Consider the following 25,035-nt stretch of genomic DNA (forward strand, 5'->3'; position numbering starts at 1 on the left):
TTTGCTTCATGTATAAAGTTACCTTTTTAGAGTCTCATAACAGCACAGTTACCTGGGTGAGGTAGTCAAGGCTCTGCTTCCTTGTCCAGAGAGGGAGCAAGGTCACTGTGGGTCTACCATGCTGAGGTGAAGGCGTTGGTGTGAGGAGCTTGGGAAGTAAGAGCTCTTGTGTCAGGAGATTTGTACAGGAGATGGGTGATATGAAGGGATAATTTTAAAATCTTGTTAGTCGCAATAATGGAATTGTAGTTGGGAAGAAAAGTCTCTACATACACCCAGAAGTAATTAGGGGTGAAAAATATCAGATTTGCTAGTAGTGTTTTTCAACTGCCTTCATACAACATCAGGGTGGCTAACTTTTTCCCGACCAGTGTGAAATTTCTGGTGGACTGGCACCGGTCCACGGACTGGCAGTTGAAAGACACTGCTTTGGACCACTATAAGCAAGAAAAGGAATGAATGTAGTAATTATGTAATAAATATTATTGAATCTGGGTAATGGGCATGTTGAAATTCTTTATACTTTTATTTTTGTGCATGTTTTAAAATGTTCATAATAAAGATTTTGAAAAGGTTCTTGGGACCCTGGCTAGTTGGCTCAGTGGATAGAGCATTGTTCCAGTGTATGGATGTCCTGGGTACAATCCCTGGTCACGGCACACAGGAGAAGTGACCATCTGCTTCTCTCCCCGCTTCCCTCTCCCCCTTCTCTCCCTCTTCCCTTCTCGCAGCCAGTGGCTCAGTTGGTTCGAGCATCGGCCCCAGGCACTAAGGATAGCTTGGTTGATTTAGCATTGATCTCAGACAGGGGTTGCCAGGTGGATTCTAGTCAGGGTGCATGCGGGAGTCTGTCTCTCTTTCTCCCTTCCTCTCACTTAAACAGGTTCTTGGGTCTTTGGAGGGCTTGGGTGGGGATAGTGTTTTTGGAGTCCCTGGGGCTAGGATTCTCTTCTTACCCACTTTCTCTCAGCACTCTCAAGGTGCTGCAGTGATCCGAACACAAATGGAGCTACTCTTAAAGTCAGAAATGAGTCCAGGGAGGAGGCTTTATTTAAATATGTATCTTTGTTTAAATTGCTCCTTTATTTAAATGTCTATGGGCATTTGCAGATAACACATTTTCTCTCAGGTACACAGTTCTGAGTATATCAGTTAAATCAAGCTTATTAATCTTCCAAATCCTGTTTCTGTTTGTTTTGGCCATATCCAATCTGCCAAAGAAGGAAAGAGGCATTTTCAAGTCCTCTACCACAGTTTTGGTTTTGGACAATTTCTCTTTATGCTTCCCACAATTCTGGGCTTAAAAAAAAAAGCAAAACTATTTTTAAATTTTGAAATAATCTCAGACTTACAGAAAAGTTGAAAACATATAATATAAAGAATTTCTGCCCTGGCCGGTTGGCTCAGCAGTAGAGCGTTGGCCTGGCGTGCGGGGGACCCGGGTTCGATTCCCGGCCAGGGCACATAGGAGAAGCGCCCATTTGCTTCTCCACCCCCTCCCCTCCTTTCTCTCTGTCTCTCTCTTCCCCTCCCACAGCCGAGGCTCCATTGGAGCAAAGATGGCCCAGGCGCTGGGGATGGCTCCTTGGCCTCTGCCCCAGGCGCTAGAGTGGCTCTGGTCGCAATAGAGCGACGCCCCGGAGGGGCAGAGCATCGCCCCCTGGTGGGCGTGCCGGGTGGATCCTGGTCGGGCGCATGCGGGAGTCTGTCTGACTGTCTCTCCCCGTTTCCAGCTTCAGAAAAATACAAAAAAAAAAAAAAAAAAAAGAATTTCTGCATACTCTTTATACAGATTGCCCAAATCTTAATGTTTTACTGCATGCTTTTATCATTTGCTCTCTATCTGTACCCATGTCATTATTATTATTTTTGACAGAGACACAGAGAAAGACAGAGGGACAGATAGGGACAGGCAGACAGGAAGGGAGAGAGATGAAAAGCATCAGTTCTTTGTTGTGGCTTCTTAGTTCATTGATTGCTTTCTCATATGTGCCTTGACCGGAGTGAGGAGAGGCTTCAGCAGAGTGAGTGACCCCCTTGTTCAAGCCAGCGACCTTCAGGCTTAAGCTGGTAAGCCCATGCTCAAGCCGGTGACCTTGGGGTTTCGAGCCTGAGTCCTCCATGTCCCAGTCTGACGCTTTATCCCCTGTGCCACTGCCTGTTCAGGCCCCTTGTCATTATTTTCTAAACCATTTGAAAGTAAGTTGCAGACCCAATGCCCTTTTACCCTTAAATAATACTTCAATTGTATTTCCTAAAAACTGATATTTTCTATAATCAATACAGTTATCAGAGTCATGAAATTAATATTGTTACAGGACTGTTGTCTAATCCGTAGACCTTACTCAAATTTTACCATATGTCCCACTAATTTCCTTTATAACAAAAGAAAGAATTATTTTCTAATCTTGGATCCACTCTGAGATCCCCCATGTTGTCAGTTAGCTTCAGTGTGAGGCAGTGCCTTGGTATTTGTCTTTAGGATTTAGTCATTTTTGAAGAGTACAGGCCAGTTATCTTGTCGAGTTTTCAGTATTTTAGTTTATCGGCTGTTTTCTATGATGAGTCAGGTTATGCCCTTTTGGCAAGAACCGGCAGTGCCTTGGTATTTGTCTTTAGGATTTAGTCATTTTTGAAGAGTACAGGCCAGTTATCTTGTCGAGTTTTCAGTATTTTAGTTTATCGGCTGTTTTCTATGATGAGTCAGGTTATGCCCTTTTGGCAAGAACCACAGAAGTGGTGTGTGTCCTCCTCAGTGCAGCCCTTCAGAGGGCTCAGCATGTCCCTTTGTTGCGTCACTGGTGCTGTTTTCTGGGGTTCCTTGATTAAGATGGTGTATGCTGGGTTCCCTTGCTGTTTTTCCCCTTGAGATTTATATTTTGTGGGAAGATTCTTTGAGTTCACCTCTTTTTGTCACTAAACTTTCTCCAACTAGTTTTACCATTCATTGATGATTTTTGCCTGAAACAATTATTACCATGTTGGCAAGTTTTAAATCCTGGGTAGCATATTTTGACAGTTTGTTATTCAGCCGTTTGAGATCTGTCTTGTATCTTTTTAGTTGACAATGCAGCAACTTTATGGAAAAAAGCAGATCTCAACATTGGTCCAGATACATGGGTGCTTTGCATTTCTCTACAGAACCTGGTTCAGTCCAGTTCTGTCCCCGGTGCATGGTTTGAGTAACACACTGCCTCTGCCTGTCTGCTGCCCTTTTAGCTCCAGCACTAATCCACAGTCTAGGCAGCAGTGCTTGGGTGTTAAAAGTGGTTCTGTGAGATGTCTGTGACACAGATCATATATCAACTAGAGTAAGCCAGCTGAGGCTGCCTTTTCCAGAAAGGTCATGGATTTATATCTAATAGGTCAAAGGAAGATTTTGTTAAGTGGGAGATATACGAGCCTGTTTACATGCTAAAGGGAAAGAATCAGAAGAGATCTTCATGAGTAGGGCAGAGAGGACTATTGGGATCCTTGAAGAGGTGGGCCTAGGTGGTAGGATTAGCTCTGGGCAAGAGGAAGGACATTTCTTTTAGGAAGACTGGAGGGAAGGAAGTGAGCATGAGAATGAACACTGTTGTGTTTGTAGGTCAGGAGTAGGTACATATTTTAAGGAGTTAATTGCCTGATTGCTTCCTTTTTTCATTATGAAATAGTAAGGTCATAATCCTGAGAGTGGGAGGTCAGTCCCAAGAGTCAGACCCTGAGCACATCGCTGAATAGAGAAGGACACAAGGAATGAGGGCTCATTGAAAGATTTCTGGCTGGGCGTGGAGACCATGAGTTTTTGGTGACCTCGGTGTGCAAGGCTGTGATTCTCTCCAGCAGCGTCCTGGAGCCCGGGTGTAGATGAGGCAGTGAACAGTTGCATTCATTGTACCACATACTGTATGGGAAAGCCAAGGGAGGGCAGGTGGGAAAGATGAAGGTGGGATGAGAGGGGAGAACTTTGTCTGGAGAGATGGTTTGAGTAATGGACCACGTGGCCAGTACAGGGTGGGAAAAGTAGTAAATTGAGAAGAAAGTAGAAGAGTGCACAGATTGGGTGTGAGAGAATTGTAAGAGGAGGCATAAGAGTTCCTGAGAGCTGGTGGGATAGAGTAGGATGTTGGAGTTGAGCGTTTCCAGTGTGGGCAGTCATGGCTGATGAAGGGCTGGAGTGGAGTAGGGTGGAGGTGAGGATCGCAGGGTTGTAAAGGAAGTTGTTGAAAGTGCCGATGGATCATTTACATGGATATTGACACCACCAGGTTGATGGCTGGACATTGGTGGACAGGGGATGACTGTGTTCCAATGTTCAGTATTCAGGGAAGGAGGGAGAGCTGAGCAGGAATGAAGCATGGTAGCAGAGTGCATGGACAACCTTAAGGGAAGGTGGCATTTTGTCTGCCAGGGCACCGGGGACAGCTGGGGCTGGAGCTGTGCTGGGACTACTCTCCACAGCCTCCAAAGACGCCTTTAAGCTCGTGGAGAGTAGTATGTGCACAGAGGTGTTCCTGGGTCCTTTCTTGTATTGTTTCTTCCTATAGCCCCCTTCTCTGGCCAACCCCTGCTTTCCCTTCACGAGTGAGGTCTGAGCTCACTATTTTAAGACTCTCTTGAATCCTCTGGTCTGTGCTCACCTCCAGCTTAACAGGTAGCACTTCATGTCCTTACTGCTTGTTTTCTTCCTAGACCAGGACTTCCTCGGTAGATGTGGGGACTGCGTCTTTGCGTCCCTGGCACAGTGTCCGACACATATTTGGTTGAACTGTATGAAACTGACTCCTAATAGGTGACTTTTCTTTGTCCGTTCATCTTGAATCTTTTTCTGAAGACACAAGGCCCTTTTTTAGTTTGACCTCAGCCAAGTTCCATGCAGTTAAACAGAGTTGTTTTTTAAGGACCAACTAAGTTTTATGTGTGCCAGCCACAGTCCATCTGGTCACCCTCCTGAGGCTTTAGTTTCTGTCTCGTTAACGTCCCTTTTGCTTTTCTTTACACATAATAGAAGAGGTAAAAAGAAAATGGTTTATATTCTGTCTTCCCCAGTGACGCCAAATTTCCCAGCCTGTTTGTCATGCATCATCTCCTGTTGACTATTACTGGGTATCTGCATACCCAGCAAAACTCGGTCTTATCTAGTTTCTCTGCTGGTATGTCTCATGCTGGTGCTTGTTGCTTAAATGTGTTAAGGGGACTGCTGCTGCTACTGGGGAGACCAGTCCCTCCTGAACAGTGACTTTAGCTTACCAATTGCCCCAGACACAGTTTCACAGAAACAAATGGCCTGCATGCACTGTATATTAAAGAATGCATCGAACAATAGCACCGTCAGGTTAAAAACAGAAAAAAAAAACCAGATTTATCTGCTGTAAGAGTAGAACATTTCCCTTGATAGGTCAGGGGAAGGTATGCTGCAACTACATTAAGTTAGTTCAGGCCTTTGTAATGGTTTCCGGTTCCTTCTGGTTGGTCTTTCACTGTCTCAAGCTTAGAGGTGTGTGTCCTTGCTTTCATGGTCACTGAGAAGTAATAGAAATATGCTTTCCATGTCCTAAGGCCACTGTAAGTCCTGGATCTGATTGGAGAGTTCCTCCAGCCCCCACTCCCGCTTCTCTCTGATGTGGACCTTTCCTTTCGGGGACAGTCTTGCCAGGCCAGGTCCGTAGATGACTTACTCTCATGAGGAGCATTAGCTTCAAGATCTTCCCTGCCTGTGCGGTCTTCCCACAGTGCTCCTGTTTGAAGCTATCCTTCCGGGTAATCCTATCCAGACATGAATTTCCTGTTTTTTCCTCAGGGCCAGTAAATTAGCCATTTAACCAGTGACTTTTAAAGGAGGAAACCAAAAGCCCGACTGACCAATTAATGTTAAGGTCTCTGGCCCCAGGCCTGCTGGGCACTCTCCATCCACCAGAAATGCTTCTTACTTCCTCTCCCATTTTTTAAAAAAAGAATCTAATAATCCTTAAAATATTTATCTGATTTTTATATTTAGATGAGAGTTATACATTAACAGGAAAGTTTGAAACTGTTGACAGGGCTGCCAGCATTGAAGGTGGATAGAAGTTAATAGGCAGCCTTTAGACCAAAACAATTTGTGTGGGGCATGGCAGTCTTAATATCTTTTTTGGCAAATAGTTATGTAGGAACACTGAACCCTCCTTAGGAAGCTGGGAATACCCTGAGACTAAGACCAGGACAACATGATCCACCTTTGCACTTCAGAACTTGGCCCCAGTGAGTCTCAAGCCTTTTTGATGCTGGCCCACTTATATGGGCCAAACACCTTATTGTTTGCCTTATTCCACTTCTCCCACCCCGTCCCAACCTGTCCCATCCCGTCTTGTCCTGTCCCATCCCATCCTGTCCATTCACAGTTACAAAAATTTCGTCTTGAGTATGCACAGACTCAGGGGACCTTTTAAGTTTGTGTGGTTGAATGTCAGGCTTCAAGTATTGAATCAGTGTCCCCTAAACCAGTGTTTGTCAAACTGCCCACTAATGGATTGTGACATCAGTTTTGCAGGTTATGTCCAGCACTAATTGTCCCAGTTACTGCTGTGTAACAAACCATCCCACACTTAGTGGCACTAAACACCAATCATTTTATTATGCTCATGAATTCTGGACCAGGAATTTGGATAGGGCATGGTAAGGAGTGGCTTGTCTCTGTGACTTGATGCCAGGGCCCTGGGATGGCAGGGAGTGACCTGAGTGGCTATGAGTTAGAATTGTGTGAAGGCTTCTTTACTCACATGTCTGGTCCATGGGCTGGGTGCCTTGAAGGCAGGTAGATTATTTGGGATTGTTGACCAGAGCTCCTCTTTGTGTGGTCTGGACATCTCAGTGTGCTACTGGGGTTCCAAGAAAGAAGGCCCCTAAAGGAAGTATCTGGAGAGCAGGTTCTCTGTTAGTTGAACCAGATACGTGCCTTCCCATATTCAAGGGGAGGGGACCCAGATCCCGCCCCTCAGAAGAGGGACTTCTTTCTCTAGATGACTTTTAAATGAGATGGACTTTAAAATAGTGCCTTGAATATAGTAAAAGTAAATATTATGAAACTTGTGTTTCAGTTATGTGTGTTTGTATATATTCCTGGTTCATGATGTAACTAACATGTTTTTCTTGCTGTGCACTATAAGCTTTGTTAAAAAAAAATACTACCTAACTGTGGTAACAGTTAGGTATTACCTAACATGTAGTAACATGGAATTTGATTCACGAACACCCCAAATTTTGTAGGTCAGTGTCTCAATAAATAGGTTACTATGATGTGATTCTTAGTCACTGTAGAAATGAGAACCTAAAGAATTGTCATTTGTTTGTAAGGACAAGGAAAGGTCTCTCTTTTTCTTATTGATTTTACAGAGAGTGGAGGGGAACATTGAGAACCATCAACTCATAGTTGCTTCACTTTAGTTGTTCATTGGTTGCTTGTTGTATGTGCCTTGACCGGGCAAGCTGAGGGTTTCGAACTGGCGACCTCAGCATCTCCAGGTCATGATTTATCCACTGCGCACCCACAGGTCAGGCAGGTCTTTCGTTTTTGGGTCTGTTGTTTTTACCCACTGGGAGGACCTGAGGGCCCCATTGGAGAGTCACTGCACTTTAGAATGAGCTGTGGTCTGGACTGACAGCCAGATTTCCCTAAAATTTTAATCTAATATTTGACAGTCTACTTCCTAAGCAGATATGAAAGGAAGAAGAAGGCATACTTCTCTTTGCAGATGAATGTATTTGAGGATCAGGAGGCTGGAGACCAACCCATACTAAAGAGACAGCCCCCTCTCTGAGGAAGGTAATGTCTTAGGAGGGGTGCTCCACCATCCATGTGGAACCAGAATGAAGTATTAAAATGGAGCTCTGCTAAAACAGTCTGCCTTTCTCTGTAGGTATTTCTGTCCTTTCAAGGAAATTTGCAGAGATGACTAGGCAATGGTATTCACTGTCAACTTGCAAAATGTTGCATTGCACAATTTTTTTAAATAATTTTATTTTTTTAATGGAGTGACATCAATAAATCAGGATACATATATTCAAAGATAACATATCCAGGTTATCTTGTCGTTCAATTATGTTGCATACCCATCACCCAAAGTCAGATTGTCCTCTGTCACCTTCTATCTAGTTTTCTTTGTGCCCTTCCCCCTCCCCTTTCCCTTTCCCTCCCCCCCCCCCCATAACCACCACACTCTTATCAATGTCTCTTAGTCTCACTTTTATGTCCCACCTACGTATGGAATAATGCAGTTCCTGTTTTTTTCTGATTTACTTATTTCACTTCGTATAATGTTATCAAGATCCCACCATTTTGCTGTAAATGATCCGATGTCATCATTTCTTATGGCTGAGTAGTATTCCATAGTGTATATGTGCCACATCTTCTTTATCCAGTCATCTATTGACGGGCTTTTTGGTTGTTTCCATGTTTTGGCCACTGTGAACAATGCTACAATAAACATGGGGCTGCATGTGTCTTTACATATCAATGTTTCTGAGTTTTTGAGGTATATACCCAGGAGAGGGATTGCTGGGTCATAAGGTAGTTCTATTTTCAGTTTTTTGAGGAACCACCATACTTTCTTCCATAATGGTTGTACTACTTTACATTCCCACCAACAGTGTATGAGGGTTCCTTTTTCTCCACAGCCTCTCCAACATTTGCACAATAATTTTTGTGGAATTTTTACTAAATGTAAATTTTTACTCATGTATCTTAGAAAATTTGCATAATTCATGTATTTGTTTCATTTTAAAATTATTTTTATTGATTTTAGGAAGAAAGAAATGAAGAGAGAGAGAAACATCAATTTGTTATTTGCCTTATTTATGTATTCATTGGTTGATTCTTGTATGTGCCCTGACCAGGGATTGAACCTGCAACCTTGGCATATCAAGACAGTGCTGAGCTACCTGGCCAGGGCCCATGTCTTTATTTATTTATTTATTATTTGTATTTTTCTTAAGTGAGAAGTGGGGAGGCAGAGAGACAGACTCTTGCATGTGCCCCTACTGGGATCCATCTGGCAAGCAAGCCCACTAGGTGGCGATGGTCTGCCCATCTGGGGCTGTTGCTCCATTGTAACCGGAGTCATTTTAGTGCCTGAGGTGGAGGCCATGGTGCCATCCTTCGCGCCCAAGCCAACTGGCTCCAATGGAGCCTTGGCTGCCGAACCGGAAAAGAGAGGGAGAAAAGGGAGAGGGGGAGGGTGGAGAAGTAGATGGTCACTTATCCTGTTTGCCCTGACTGGGAATCAAACCTGGGATTCATGCTAGGTGTTTCATTGCCCATGTGGATACATGCTAGGCCGACACTCTACCACTTGAGCCAACAGACCAGGGCCCCATGCCTTTCTTTTTTAATGTGAAATGATATATGTTCCCTCTAGAAAACTTGAAAATACAGATAAGCAAACAAAATAAAAATTGTCTGTTGTTTTACCAGTTAGAGAAAATTGTTGATTCTTTTGTTGTTATATTTTCTGTGGATATATATACATCTAAAAAGCACATGAAGGTCTCTTGCAGGACATTGTTCTGAAACCTGCTCTTAAAGCTTATGTGAACACATTCCATGTCAGTTAATGTACTTTTATTATTGTAAACATGTCATAGTATTACATTGTGTAGAGATAGTATTTAATTACTTGGGGACAGCATTTGCCTATTATAAACAATGTGGTAGGGACTATCCAAATAATTTTATAAGTAAACCTTTCTTCTCACACCATAATTATTATTAAACTTTTCCTAAGCCTTTTTCTGAGAATGCAATGTATGCACAGGGTACAGAATATGGTTTTTCTTTAGGAGATGTATGTTGAACTGCTAAATCCAAGAGCATGAGTATTTAAAAAACTTGGTGTATATACCACTAAATTATTCTTTACAAATGCGCCAAATTACATTCCTACTGAAAGTGTTAATCTGTTCCGAGTATTTGACAGTTTGATAGGGAAAACCCTCATTGCTTGCTTGATTGTGGGATTCATTTGGGTTATACCTCCTCTGTCTTCTTTGCCTCTCAAATTCTGCCTGCCCTTCAAGGCTCACCTCAAATCTCACCTCCTGCCTGGCCCCTCCCTTACCTGCCAGCAAGGGGATGTGGCCCCTGTTCTGTCCTTTCCAGTCAGCTGTCATGTTCCGGAGAGCATTAAGCTCTGTCTTACTTTAACTCTTCTCTTGTGCGCAGCGTGTTTCATTGCCCATGTTTCGGTCACAGGACATACTGAGTTAAACTGGAGTCTGCTGAAAAGGATCAATGGGAACAGGAAGTAGTTTCCCAGGAGAGACGTAGAGAATAAAATGTTTGTGAAGCTGGAGACCACACAAAAGCCCTCTGGAGGGGACAGAATTCTGGGGTTTCATTTAGGCAGCGCAGCCTTGAAAATCTTTGTTAATAATAATGGCCGTATTTAGTTAGTTTTCTTATTTTAATCATAGGTAGTGGGATCCTTCAAGCCAGAACTTTTTTTTTAATGAATAACTTTTTATTAAGTTATTTTAAAAAATAAATTAGTGTGACTCTTGTTAGAAACTTAAATTTTTTCTTATATTTCTGCCTTTCCCTTCCCCCATACCTATATTTGCTTCAGACTTCTGCAAATAGGTTCTGTCCTCATGAGTCCTTTTCTCCCTTTCTTTATTAAACTTTGAACTTTGGAGCTTCATTCACAAATTTGCAGAGACAATTGTTTTACTTTTTATTTTTTAAACCAAAGGCTCCTTTCTGTACTTAGAATATCCCATTGCACTTTGTCGTCATCTTATAACCAAACACACAGGATTTTACTTCCACTTAGTCCTTTTTTCCCTGACTTGAATGTGTTTCTGTGGTGCTGAGTACAATTATGCGCAGGCACAGTAGTAAAACAGTCTATAAAACCTTAGGTAGGAACATAAGGACTGACCCCACTTTACAGTATTCCTGCCAAGCCCCGGTCAGGACCTTTCTGTGCTCATCTCTGAACACTAGAACACGTTGGTCAGGGCTCAGCGGCAACTCACAGCATTCACAGCTAAAAAGCAACTTACCTTTTTCACATAACAAGACATCTAGAGGAGATGTTCTAGGCTGGTTCATTCTGCAGCTCTGAGGTAACTTGTCTGCCTTCTGATACTAAGTCGTGGCTCTATCTCAAGTGTCATGTACTCACACAGTGTGGCCTCAGGCAGGAAGGGCCACTCTTTGAGCAGGGAGGAAGCAGTTTCCCATAAGACATCCCCCCACACACAGATTTCGCCACTGGCCAGGGTTTCTGTGTACGAGCTCTGCTTCAGCTGCCATCAAGGGAAAAGGGGGCTGTTACTGAGAATGCCACCTACAGAGGCTGTCACAGATAGTTCTCCCTTACTTTGAAACAGACATCTGTTTCTTCCACTGGCCTGTTCTAGTTCTACTCATTGGAGCCTGCACACCATTTCAACTCTCTTTGCCCATGTGAAGTCCTAGAGATGTTTAAAAATACCATTATGACTGTTGCAGAGTTTTGTCTCCTGCCTGTGGAATGTCGTCAGTTCCTTGAACCTGTGACATGGGTGCTCTGGCCTCCGTGGCCTCTGTTGAATCCACCCCACTTGGGCACGATCTTCCAGACGCTGTCTTTCTGGTCCCCAGCCCACTGCTTCCCTGCTACCTTAGACTGAATCACTCACTCACTGCAGTGCTGGCCATGAAGAAGCCAGCAGGGAATGGAGGAGTAGCTCAGGCCCTCTAGTTGCTGCTGATTGTCCCGTTTTATTGTTGTAACCTGGTATTTGTACCTGGTTATCTGACTGCACCACTGTTAGTTCCCGAGACCTGGCAGGGTGTTGGGTTCTCTGTCACTTGACCCTGCCCTCTCCGCAGCCTCTCCCTAGAATCTTTCATCTCAACCACAGTTATCCATCCGCTTTTCTGTGTGGTTTCATACCTGCCTTTGCAATAATATTTTCTCTTTCTAGAATGCTCTTTTCTCTTACCCTGCCAGAGCCCTCCATTTCCTTCCAGAGTCACCTCAGCAGGCATCACTCTTCTGAGAACATCGGTGATTCCCACTCTGGCTGAGTTAATCAGTTACTGCTCAGTCACACTCTGTACAGCATTTGTTGTTAAACATTCACAAAGTGTTGTAATTATTTGTTAATATTTTCTAGCCCTCAATATTTAGCTTCCAGAAGATAGAATCTGTATTTTTATTTCTATGACTTCAGTACTCATTATAGGTTTTAGTGCATAAAAAGTGCTTTGTAAATATTTGTTGAAATGAATGAATGAATGACAATTTCACATCCAAACCTGCTGATTGAACAGCTACGTTATGTCCTCCTCACAGTAGGAAATTTATATATAATAAAAAGATAGTATATTATGTTCTATAGACCAGAACCTGAGAGCCCATTACATTTCTTTTAAAAAATATTTTACTTTTTACTTTTCAATTGCAGTTGACATACAATATTATATTAGTTTCAGTTTCAGCTGTACAACATAGCGATTAGACATTTATATAACCTACAAAGTGATCATTGCAATAAGTCTAGAACCCAAGCAACACCATACATAGTTATTGCAATATTATTGACTATATTTCCTATGCTGTACTTTATATCCCCTTGACTGTTTTTTTTTTTTTTTTTTGTCTTTTTCCTTGACTGTTTTTTATACCTACCAATTAGTACTTCTTAATCCCTTCACCTTTTCTACCCTACCCCCAACCCCTCTTCCATCTGGCAACCATCAGTTTTTTAGATTCCACATCATATCAATGAAACTATACGATACTTGTCTTTCCCTGTATGAATTATTTCACTTTAGCATAATACCCTTTTGGTCCATCCATGATGTCGCAAATGGTAAGATATCATTTTCTTATGGCTGAGCAATATTTCATTATATACATATGTACTATATCTTCCTTATCCATTCATCCATAGATGGACACTTACATTACTTTCATATCTTGTCTATTTTGAATAATGTTTCAGTGAACACGGGTGCATATATTTTTTTGAATTAGTGTTTTGGATTTCTTCTGATTTTTTTTTTTTTTTGAGAGAGATATAGAGACAAGAAGGGAGAGAAATGAGAAACATCAACTTAATACTTGTAGCACTTTAGTTGTTAATTGATTGCTTCTCATACGTGCCTTGACCAGGGATTCCAGCTGAGCCAGTGACCCCTTACTCAAGTCAGTAACCTTGGCTCAGGCCAGCAACCTTTACGCTCAAGCCAGTGACCATGGTATCTCTTCGATGATCACACACTCAGGCCAGTGACTCGGTCCTCCAGCCGGTTGAGTCCACGCTCAAGCTGGCGATGTTGGGGTTTTGGACCTGGGAACTTAGTGTCCCAGGTCAACACTCTATCTGCTGCACCACCACAGGTCAGGCATCTTAGTGTTTTGGATTTCTTTAGATAAATACTCAGAAGTAGAATTGCTAGGTCATATGGTAGTTCTGTTTTTAATTTTTTGAGGAACTTCTGTACTGGTTTTTGTAGTGGCTATACCAATTTACAATCCCACCAATAGTGCACGAGGGTTCCCTTTTCTCCACATCCTTACTAACACTTACTGTTTGTTGATTTATTGATGATAGCCATTCTAACCAGTTTGAGATGCTATATTGTGGTTTTAATTTGCATTTCCTTGATGATTAGTGACATTGAATATTTTTTCATGTCTGTTGGCCAACTGTATGTCCTCTTCAGAGAAATGTTTATTGAGTTCCTCTGACCCCCCCCCCTTTTTTTTAGAAAGATAGGAAGAGGGAGAGATGAGCAGCATCAACTCATAGTTGTGGCATTTTAGTTGTTCATTGATTACTTCTCATATGTGCCTTGACTGTGGGCCTCAAGCCAAGCCAGTGGCCCCTTGCTCAACCCAGCAATCTTGAACTTACACCAGCATCAGTGGGGTCGTGTTGATGATCCCACACTCAAGCCAGTGATCTCGGGGTTTCGAACCGGGGACCTCAGCATTCCTAGTCGATGCTCTATGCACTGCACCATCACTGGTCAGGCCCTCTGCCCATTTTTTAAACTATTTTTTGTTTTGTTTTGTTTTTTTGGTGTTAAGTTGTGTGGATTTATGTATTTTGGATATTAACACTTTATCAGCTGTATCACTGGCAAATATCTGCTTCCATTTAGTGTGTTGTCTTTTCATTTTGTTGTCCTTTCCTTTGCTGCGCAAAAACTTCTTAGTTTGATGTAGTCCCATTTGTTTATTTTTTCTTTTGCTACCCTTGTCCAAGGAGACAGATACAAAAAAATATTACTAAGAAGGATGTCAAAGAGTTTACTGCCTGTTTTCTTTTAGGAGTCTTAAGGCTTCAGGTCTTACATTAAAGTCTTTAATTGATTTTTAATTTATTCTTGTATGTGGTATAAGAAAGTGGTCTAGTTTCATGTAGTCACATATCTGTTCAGTTTTCTGAATAGCAGTTATCAAAGAGACTGTCTTCACCCCATTTATATTCTTGCCTCCTTTGTTATAGATAAGTGATCATATTGGCATGGGTTTATTTTGGGGCTTTCTGTTCTGTTTCATTGATCTGCGTGTCTGTTTTTTGCCAGTACCATGCTGTTTTGATTGCTATATAGCCTTGTAATATAGTTTTATATCAGGCAGTGTAATACCTCAAACTTTGTTTTCTTTTTCAAGACTTCTGTGGTTATCCAGGGTCTTTTGTAGTCCCATATAAATTTTAGGATTATTTATTCTAGGTTTGTGAAAAATGCCATTGGTATTTTGATAGGGATTGCATTGACTCTGTAGATTGCTTTGGGTAGTATGACTATTTTAACAATATTCATTCTTCTACTCATGTGCAGAATATATGCTTCCATTTATTTGTATCTTCAGTTTCTTTCTTCCCTGTCTTATAGCTTTCCAAGTATAGGTCCTTTACCTCAATGGTTAAATTTATTCCTAGATATTTTATTATTGTTGATGAAATTGTAAGTAGAATTATTTTTTAAGTTTCTCTTTCTGATAATTTATTATTGGTATATGAAAAATACAACCAATTTCTTTTTCTTCCTTCCTCCCTCCCTCCCTCCCTCCCTCCCTTTCTTTCTTCCTTTCCCTCTCTTTCTCTCTTTCTTTTCTTGAGGAGTGGAGAAAGTGAGACAGACTTCTGCATGCGCCCTGACTTGCATCCACCTAGCAACCCCATTTGGAGCTGATGCTCAAGTACTGAGCTATTTTTAGCACCTGAGGCTGATGCACTTCAGTGCCTGGGGCCCTGCTTGTACCATTTGAGCCACTGGTTGTGGGAGCAGAAGAGGAAGGGATGAGGGAGTGATGGAGAAGCAGATGGTCGCTTTTCCTTTGTGCCCTGACCAGAAGTTGAACCTGGAATGTCCTTATGCTGAACCGATGCTCTATCCACTGAACCACCAGCCAGGGCCACCAATTTCTGAATATTTTGTATCCTGCTATTTTACTGAATTCATGTATAATAGTTATAACAGTTTTTTGGTGGAATCTTTAGAGTTCTTTATATATAGTATATGTCATCTGCACATAATGACAGTTTTACTTCTTCATTTCCAATTTGGATGCCTTTATTTCTTTTTGTTTTCTGCTTGCTGAGGCTAGGACTTCCAAAACTATGTTGAACAAAGGCGGTAAAAGTGGACATCTTCATCTTGTTACTGATCTTAAGGAAAACACTTTCAGCTTGTCACTGTTGAATATGATGTTCGGCTGTGGGTTGGTCATAGATGGTCTTTATTATGTTCAGGTATGCTCCCTGTATTTCCCACTTTGCTGAGAGGATTTTTAAAAATTTAATCATAAATGGATACTGAATTTTTTCAAATGCTTTTTCTAAATCTATTGACATCACATGATTTTTATCCTTCATTTTATTATGTGGTATATCACATTAATTGATTTGTGGATATTGAACCAAACTTGTATTCCAGGAATGATTCTCACTTGGTTATGGTGCATGCTTTTTTAAATGTACTATGGAATTCAGTTTGCTAATATTTTGTTGAGGATTTTTGCACTTATGTTTCTCAGGGATATTGGCCTATAATTTTCTTCTTTTTGTTCCATTACATTTCTTATTTGGCACCTACACTGAGGCCCAGGGTGGTAAGTGACTAACCTCAGGCCACACAATGATGGGAGGCAGACCTGGCAGTAGGCTTCTGTCTCTGTCTCTCACATCCTTGTCTTCCAGTTTCTGTAACACCACTTTGCCAGACAGTGGAGGGGGGGGGGTAGTTGGCATCATCTTTATGACTATCAAAAACTCGGCTTCTGCTCTCCTCTCCTGTGCCCTTTTGCTTACATGGACCTTTCTCCACCTCTTTTTTCTAAGTCCTGCCTGCCTTTTCTGCCTTCCTCAGTCAGAACCACTGACCCTCTGCGCTCCCATTACTGTTTGCATATGAGGCAGAAGTACAGTGACGAGTATGGGCCTTGAGAGTCACACAGCCTTGGGTCCAAGTTCCACACCCCATTTTATTAGCTGTGTGACTGGCAAGTAGATTAACCTTGCAGAGTTTCTATTTTCAGATATATAGTTAGAATAATAACAGTTTCTACTTTATGTGGTTGATGTGAGGATTAAATCAGATATTCCTGGGTACACAGTTAATACCTACGTGTTACATACTGCTGGTGGCGGTGGCTCGATTACTGTTCATAAATCAGTGAAGCCTCCTTCCTGGCCTTCTCCAGCTCCAGTTCTTCCTGTGCCTGACTGCTTATTGCTGAATCCACAGTTACCCTGTTTGCCAGGGGCATATTCTGACTTCCAGGCTACTTACCCTCACATACTTGTTGGAATATTTTTACGGATAACATTCACTTAAAGTCATTGTACCTTGGTGCATGCCACTCTCTGTCACCTGGAGTTTTGCTCATTTGTGTGGGGGATGTTTCGTTGAAAAAATTGTTGTCTCTATGGTTTACTGAGAAAAGGAACAGAATGTTTTTCCCTTCGCTTCACAGCTACAACTAGCTTTGAGGTTCAGTGTTTGCATAGCTCTAAGTTTGTTAATTAAGGAAGTGGATTAGAGTAGAAGGTTAATGAAAACTCACAGACTGCGGACGATGGCATACATTCCCTTGTTTGACACCATAGTACAAGCTCACCTCGGGCTGTAAAAGGAGCAGTCCGTAGTTCTCTGGACCATCCTCCTATCTAGTAACCAGCAGACACCATCTGTCCTTGGCATGAGATTTGGATAATTTGGTTGTTTGGAGTTTCTTGTCTTGTAAATGAAAAACCAAGAAAAAACAGTGTATTTTGTTATACAAGTTACAAAGGTCATGGAAACAGTAACTTTTAAAAGGAAGCCTTAGTTACCCAGCTTTAAACGACCTAGGTCTACTTGTTTTAATTTTAAAAGTTGGTGGAATAAACCCTCATTTTCTCTGATTTACAAGAGAACTAAAATGTGGAAAATTTGATATTTTAAAGGGCATGGCTTCTGGTTTATGGGATTGCTTTAAAATGTAAACATTTTGGTTTCTCATGATACTCTAAAGCAATGGTAGTCAACCTGGTCCCTACCACCCATTAGTGGGCGTTCCAGCTTTCATGGTGGGCGGTAGCAGAGCAACCAAAGTATAAATAAAAAGATAGATTAACTATAGTAAGTTGTTTTATAAAGATTTATTCTGCCAAACTTAGCAAAAATCCTAATGAAGTACTTGGTAAGTAATTATTATTATTATGCTTTAACTTGCTGTAACTCTGCTTTATAAATTTTATAAAATAAAGTTACTTCCCTACTTTATACATCACCATTACTGTGGAACCAGTGGGTGGTTAGAAAATTTTACTACTAACAGAGATACAAAAGTGGGCGGTATGTATAAAAGGGTTGACTACCCCTGCTCTAAAGGAAGTTTTTGTGAATATCTTATAGCTATTAAAATTATAATTTAGATCTGTATTTCCAAGAAAATACTCAGTATTAACTTGAAAAAAAGCATGGAAATAGGCTGATTTATAAGCATCAGGATATGTATCATATGTTAAATGGATTACTTTAGGTTAACGAGATTTCAGGTAACAGCATTTTACGTTTTCTTGTTGTTTGTTTTTTTATTTAGTTAGAGGAGGGGAGGCAGAGACAGACTCCCGCATGTGCCCCAACTAGGATCCACATGGTAAGCCCACTAGGGGGTGATGCTCTGCCCATCTGGGGCTTTGCTCTATTGCTTAGCAACCAAGCTCTTCTTAGCACCTGAGGCAGAGGCCATGGAGACATTCTCAGTGCCTGGGGCCAACTTGTTCCAGTTGAGCCATAGCTGCAGGAGGGGATGGGGGAGAGAGAGAAGCGAAAGAGGGAGGCGTGGAGAAGCAGATCGGCGCTTCTCCTGTGTGCCCTGACCAGGAATCAAACCCGGACATCCACACACTGGGCTGACACTCTACCATAGAGCCAGTCGGCCAGGGCTACATTTTACTTTTTCCTTCTGCTCCCTTTCTGTCCTGTCTGGACTTTGGAGTAACCGTGTATTACTGTATCTTCAAAGAAATTTATAAAGCTGTTTTCTTTTTGGAGGAAAAAAGTGGAACTTCAGCTTTGAATATGGTAAAGTCAACCTTTCTTTGTCTGCCAAGAAACATGATCCCAAGCACCTAGGAAAAAAGAGACAGAAATGTAACTTTATATTTGAAGAAATTAGATGTCTGAAAGCCCACACAAGAAAATAAGTGGAAAGGGTTTTTGAAAGATTGAACTAGGAGTATGAGAGGAAGTGGACAGAAATCATGGCTGCAGATCTTGGGAAAAGAAAAAAACAGCTAACAAATCACATTTTCCAAGGTGAGAGGTACACCCTGGGGTTCAAAATAAAAAAAGTTTTGTTTTTAATAGTGATAGTACATGAGCTAGTGGCAAAAGCGTCACAGGATCTTTTGATTCTAGGATGCAGAGGAAGCTGGTTGAATGAGGACGCACACAAGTGATATGTCTGCGAGCAGCTGGTCTGTGGTGGCAGGAAGGAGAGAGGCTCCATGTTGTGACCAGCCCCACAGCCACCTCTCTCTCTAGGTTGGGGAGAGGGAAGCTGAAGAATACCTTCCCCTCCCTGTGTGCACATACAGACCTGCTAGAAAAAGGAGGAGCGCTCCTGGTCTCCTGAACAAGGCACGTCTCTTCTTCCATGTGAATCCTCTTCAGATGCCTGGCCCAGGAGAAACTGCCTTCAGAAGTGAGGAATCAATTCAGGATCTGCTCAAACATAACTATAAGAAGAAATGAAGAAATGTGAAGCCAAACTGTAATGACTAGCACTCACTAGAAAAATACTGGCACAGAGCAAATGAAAATCATGACAGATATTTCACAAATTAAAATGAAATAGTTCTCTGATTTGTACTGATAACTAGAGTATAAATCAGAAGTACTGGCCATCAGAACTGATGGCAAGCCAGTAGGAAAAGAAACTTGAGTTTGGGAATAAATGAAAGCCATTGAGGAAACGAAGGTGAAGTTCAGAATGAAACAAGACATGTATAGGAAACAGGGATGATGTAAGTGAGCAAAATGAACTAGACATAGTGTAAAAGGATTTGAGAGTGAATGCTAGATAGAAACAAAAAGTATGAAAATTTTCTAAAGAAGGAAACAAATAATAGAGAAAACAAAAAAATGTAAAGGTACAAATCAAGAAACGTTTCCAGAAAGGAAACAGATTGAATTCTACAGTTTGAAAGGACCCACTGCACTCAGAAAAAATTAACATACAACTTTGCAATATATCCCAGTAAAAATATTGGATTTCAAATGTAAAGAGTTGTTTTTGAAAGAAAAACTAAAAGATAAACTTATTTATGAAAGAACAAATTTTGTCTGCTTCATATTGTCAGTCAACACCATAGGACACTGACAAAATTCTTTAGAAGAGTAAGTTTGACCCAAGGATGTTATAGTCAGTGAAAATTTTTTGTAGGAAATTGAAAAAAAGGCCCTGGCCGGTTGGCTCAGTGGTAGAGCATTAGCTCAGCATGTGGATGACCTGGGTTCGATTTCTGATCAGATCACACAGGAGAAGCACTCATCTGCTTCTCCACCCCTCCCCCACTTACTTCTCTCTCTCTATCTCTCTTTTCCTGCAGCCATGGCTCAATTGGAGCAGGTTGGTCCCGGATGCTGAGGATGGCTCCATGGCTTCTGCCTCAGGTGCTAAGAAGAGCTTGGTTGCTGAGCAATGGAGTGATGCCCCAGATGGGCAGAGCATCACCCCCTAGTGGGCTTGCCAGGTAGATCCCAGTTGGGGCAAATGCGGGAGTCTGTCTCTGCCTCACCTCCTCTCACTGAATAAAAAAAGAAATTGAGAAAAGAACATTTCATAAACCCTGTTTATGGAATCTAGTCAAAGACAGACTTCAGTCCGCCAGGACAAAACCTACAGCCAAAGAACCGGTTATAAGCATTGAATCTATTTGCAGGTTAACACAAATGTGAAGATGATGCAATAGAACAGAACAGAAAAGTTATATGACCTGACAGTGTGAAATTATCTAACCAAATTTGAGAGGAGGAGGGAAAAGGAGATGGGAGATAAAATAAGAATTCTCTTCATCTTCAGTAGCTAGTGTTCAAACGGTATTTAAAGCTAACAGATAAACTTAGTTGTAGGTTTATTTAAGGGTACAAAGCTAAGCGGGAAGAGATAATATAACAGACTAAACTAGGATAGAGGGGGGATGGCACAGGAGAAGAATATATCTTAATTTCATCATTTCTCAGGGGATTAAATAGATACTGTCTAAAGAAAGAAAGGTTAACATATTAATAAAATTAACTACTAGATAAAAATATAAACCATATGAAATATCAAGCTATACACACAAAGGAAAACAGTCTCCACAAAAGGTAACAAAAATAATTGGTAGAACTAAGGCCAGTGTTTGTCATATCAATAAATAAAATTGGGAATTGGAGGTCAGAAAATGGCATCTACCAGCCTGGTTATCAGAAGGTCAAACCACAGACTCAGACCAGCACAAGAGGCAAAAGCATTGAGGCCAGCAGGAACACCATCTCGTTTCTGGTTATTCACTTTAAACTGTTTTCTTATTAAGTGAGAGGAGGGGAGATGGGCTCCTGCATGCACCCCAACTGGGATTCACCTGGAAACCCCCGTCTGGGGCCAATGCTCAGACCAGCCAAGCCATCCTCAGCACCCAGGACCAGTGCTTGGACCAATTGAGCCACTGGCTGCAAGAATGGAAGAGAGAGAGAAGGGGGAGAGGAAGGGGAGTGAAGCAGATGGTTGCTTCTACTGTGTGCCCTGACTGGGGACCAAACCTGGGATGTCTTCTGCATGCCAAGCCAATGCTCTGTCCACTGAGCCAACTAGCCAGAGCCAAACTGATTTTTTTTTTAATTCAGCCAACTACTATGAAGGTACTCTGTGTTTGATGTAGGTGATTAGCTTCATTCCTTTGAAGAAATTAAAAACCCAAAACTAATGACTAAATGAAAGAAACCAAAAAAAGAAAAGGCTCAATTATTATTTATTTTGAGTAGTATGTTGGAGGTTTTGGTGAAATTCTTTTCTTTAACATTATTACTGGGGACCTGGAGAGTATGACATTTTGTTTTTGCAAGCTCCTGAAATATAAACAGGCCTTTATCCTGAAGAGTCACAGTATTAGGCCTCTTACTGTGTTGTGTCTAATGGTGTTCTTTGTTTCACCCTCAGAACCAAAGCCTTATTTGTTAATAATCCTTGCTTTCATGGAAATACTGTGCATACCTAACAGACAGTAGTAGACACGGGGATTCTAGTTTAAGTGACATCTAGCAATCTCTAATATTAGCTTCCCAAATCTTCAACTTGGTTATTCAAGGTTGAAAACTTACAGCACCAAAAAACATGCCTACTAGGGCACTTATTAATAAAGCTTAGAACTGATAGGACCAGACTCAAAACACATGCCTTGCAGTGGGAATATCAACCCTGCCAACTCAGAAGAAAATAGGAAGCCATGTTGCCTTCCAGTGGTCTTGCCTTCCTCATGGTCTGCCTCCTGAGCACCCTGGCAGCCACCCAGATTCCTCTGCTTATGCGGGTGCTGCTTTCAATAGCAGCCGGATATTGCATTCCTGCTTCCCGTTGGTTCTTCATTCCACATTCATTTGGACTCCAGCTCTTAACATACGTCTGAGCAGTGAATGGAGATGCTTTCTCGGAGGTCCCTATAAGTAAAATGGGGGTATAAACAGGAGACATCCCAGACATTAAAGGACAAATGGGTCAGATGGCATCCTCCCAAACATTAAGTTCAGAATGTTGAATGTTAATATACAAAATGTTGGGCAGACAGAGCTGCCTTACCTGAAAGCCTACTGGGCTTGAACCTGAGTGTATCAGCCTTCCCTCCCACTAAGTTTACACTAGAGCCCAGAGAACAGAACTGTGAGCACAGCTTGGCTTTGGGCAGGTGCTGGATCCAGATAGAATGCTGACCTGGGGTCTTTCTTAAAGGGTTCATGCCCAAGATGTTAGCCTTCCAAGCTGAGGGACCACCAGAACAAAAGCTGTGGTGTCTATACCAGCGTAGAAAATGAGGGAGGATTGAGAAGAAGCTGGAAGAGAGACACTGCCCATCTGAAGGGAGTGGCAGCAGGGAGACACAGCAGCAGAGTCTCCAGAGAAACCACAAAAATGCTTAAAAATCCATCAGGCCCCAGGAGTGTGAGATCATCTAATAGTACCAGTCTCTGGTCCTTTCCCCTGCTCCCTGCCTCAGAAGCAGCAGCTGGCAGGCGAGGGAGGGAGGGAGATAGGGAGGGAGGGAGGGAGAGACAGAGAGAGAAGGTGCCTCTGCCCCTCCTCCCTGGAGACCTGGATCCCGTGCCACTGCCCCTGCTGCTAGAAGAGAGAGGTCTTTTCTTCCAGTGAAAACTGAAGTGCTAATGAGGTATCTTTTTAAAGTAAACTCTTTTTGAAAGTTAATGCATAAATCATTAGTGTACAGAATGATGAATTTCTGTCAATGTAACCAGCACACAGATCAAGAAATAGAACATTCTAGGATGCTATAAGACCTCTTTGAATTTTCTCTTGGTCACCCTATCCCCTCAAAATATCTTATAGATTAGTTTTGGCAGGTTTAAACTTTATATGAATGAAGTAGACTGATCGCTTTGAATTACTGAATTGAGGTTGTATGTCTGACTTAATGAGCATACTGGGTCAGATGGCATCCTCCCAAACATTAAGTTCAGAATGTTGATCATATTTGGAAATTGGGTCTTTGCAGATGTAAATAAAGATCATACTTAGGATCTTAAGGTGGGCCCTTAATCCATGACTGGTGTCCACCTGCCCTGCAGTGTCCTTCTCTTGAGAAGTCTTCAGTGTGTTGGGAGTCAGTCTGTGTGCTTCCCTAAGTCTTTCAGCTGCCTGTTTACTGAAAACTTTGGAAAAAATGAACATGTAATAAGTGAAACGAGCCACTTGCAGAAATGGTCTGCTTTATTTCATTTTCTGATGGTAATTATAACTTCATGTTTTAGATTTATTCCTTATAACTGCCATGTATGTTTGATACCTTCTCCATTCTTCTTCTTCTTCCTCTTCCTCTTCTTCTTCTCCTCTTCTTCCTCCTCCTCCTCCTCCTTCTTCTTTTTCTTCTACTTCTTCTTCTTCTTCTACTTCTTCTTCTTTTTAGTGAGAGGAGGGGAGGCAGAGAAAGACTCCTGCATGAGCCCTGACTGGGACCCACCTGGAAAGCCCACTAGGGGGCAGTGCTCTGTCCATCTGGGACATTGTTCCATTGCTCAGCAACTGAGCTCTTCTTAGTGCCTGATGCAGAGGCCCTGGAACCATCCTCAGCACCTGGGGGCCAACTCACTCCAATTGAGCCGTGGCTGCAGGAGAGGAAGAGGGAGAGAAGTGAGAGGGGGAGGGATGGAGAAGCAGATGGGTGCTTCTTCTGTGTGCCCTGATGGGGAATTGAACCTGGGACATTGGTATGCTGGGCTAATGCTCTATCACTGAGCCAAGCAGCCAGGGCCCCTTCTTCATTTCTAATTGCTCTTTTTGTCAGAAAAATTTTCTTACACTACTAAATTAACATGATAAAATTTGAATTTCATTTCACTTGATGTGCAAAGATATTTTAAGTGTATATAGATGTATTAAGTATATTTAGACATTTAAAATTTATTAATATACAAAATATTTTTTATTTTATTTGTTATTGGTCTTACACAAATTTTTTCCTTTATTATTAATTGTAATGGGGTGACATTGATTAATTAGGGTACATAGATTCAGAGAAAACATCTCCAGGTTATTTTGACATTTGATTATGTTGTATACCCATCACCCAAAGTCAAATTGTCTTCCGTCACCTTCTGGTTTTCTTCGTGCCCCTCCCCGCTTCTCCCCCCACCCCACCCCCACCCCGTTACCACCACACTCTTGTCCATGTCCCTGAGTCTCATTTTTATGTCCCACCTATGTATGGAATCATATAGTTCTTAGTTTTTTCTGATTTACTTATTTCACTCAATATAATGTATCAGGGTCCATCCATGTTGTTGTAAATGATCCCATGTCATTTCTTATGGCCGAGTATTATTCCATAGTGTATATGTACCACATCTTCTTTATCCAGTCATCTATTGAAGGGCTTTTTGGTTGTTTCCATGTCTTGGCCACTGTGAACAATGCTGCAATGAACATGGGGCTGCATGTGTCTTTATGTACCAATGTTTTTGAGTTTTGGGGGGTATATTCCCAATAGAGGGATTGCTGGGTCATATGGTAGTTCTATTTTTAATTTTTTGAGGAACCACCATACTTTCTTTCATAATGGTTGTACTACTTTACATTCCCACCAGCAGTGGATGAGGGTTCCTTTTTCCCCACAGCCTCTCCAACACTTGTTATTACCTGTCTTGTTGATGATAGTTAATCTAACTGGTGTGAGGTGATATCTCTGTGTCCCAGTCCAATTCTCTATCCACTGCGCCACTGCCTGGTCAGGCGTGAGGTGATATTTCATTGCAGTTTTGATTTACATTTCTCTAATAGCTAATGTAGATGAGCATCTTTTCATATATCTCTTGGC

At 41.8% G+C, this 25,035-nt stretch overlaps 1 protein-coding gene and 1 long non-coding RNA gene across 2 annotated transcripts in view; one reads left to right on the forward strand and one right to left on the reverse strand.

Moving 5' to 3' along the window:
* The window catches only part of PDE8A (phosphodiesterase 8A), a 155,832-nt gene that overhangs the window by 39,134 nt on the left and 91,663 nt on the right, over window positions 1-25,035 (forward strand). The window lies entirely within an intron of this gene.
* Window positions 1,125-12,018, reverse strand: LOC136384659 (uncharacterized). The gene is made up of 3 exons (XR_010747633.1): window positions 11,947-12,018; window positions 11,020-11,265; window positions 1,125-1,211 (listed from the first exon to the last, which is right to left on the reverse strand). It is a non-coding gene; the product is annotated as an uncharacterized lncRNA (long non-coding RNA).

This window comes from Saccopteryx leptura, chromosome 13 (assembly GCF_036850995.1).
Source record: "Saccopteryx leptura isolate mSacLep1 chromosome 13, mSacLep1_pri_phased_curated, whole genome shotgun sequence".
Lineage (NCBI taxonomy): Eukaryota > Metazoa > Chordata > Mammalia > Chiroptera > Emballonuridae > Saccopteryx > Saccopteryx leptura.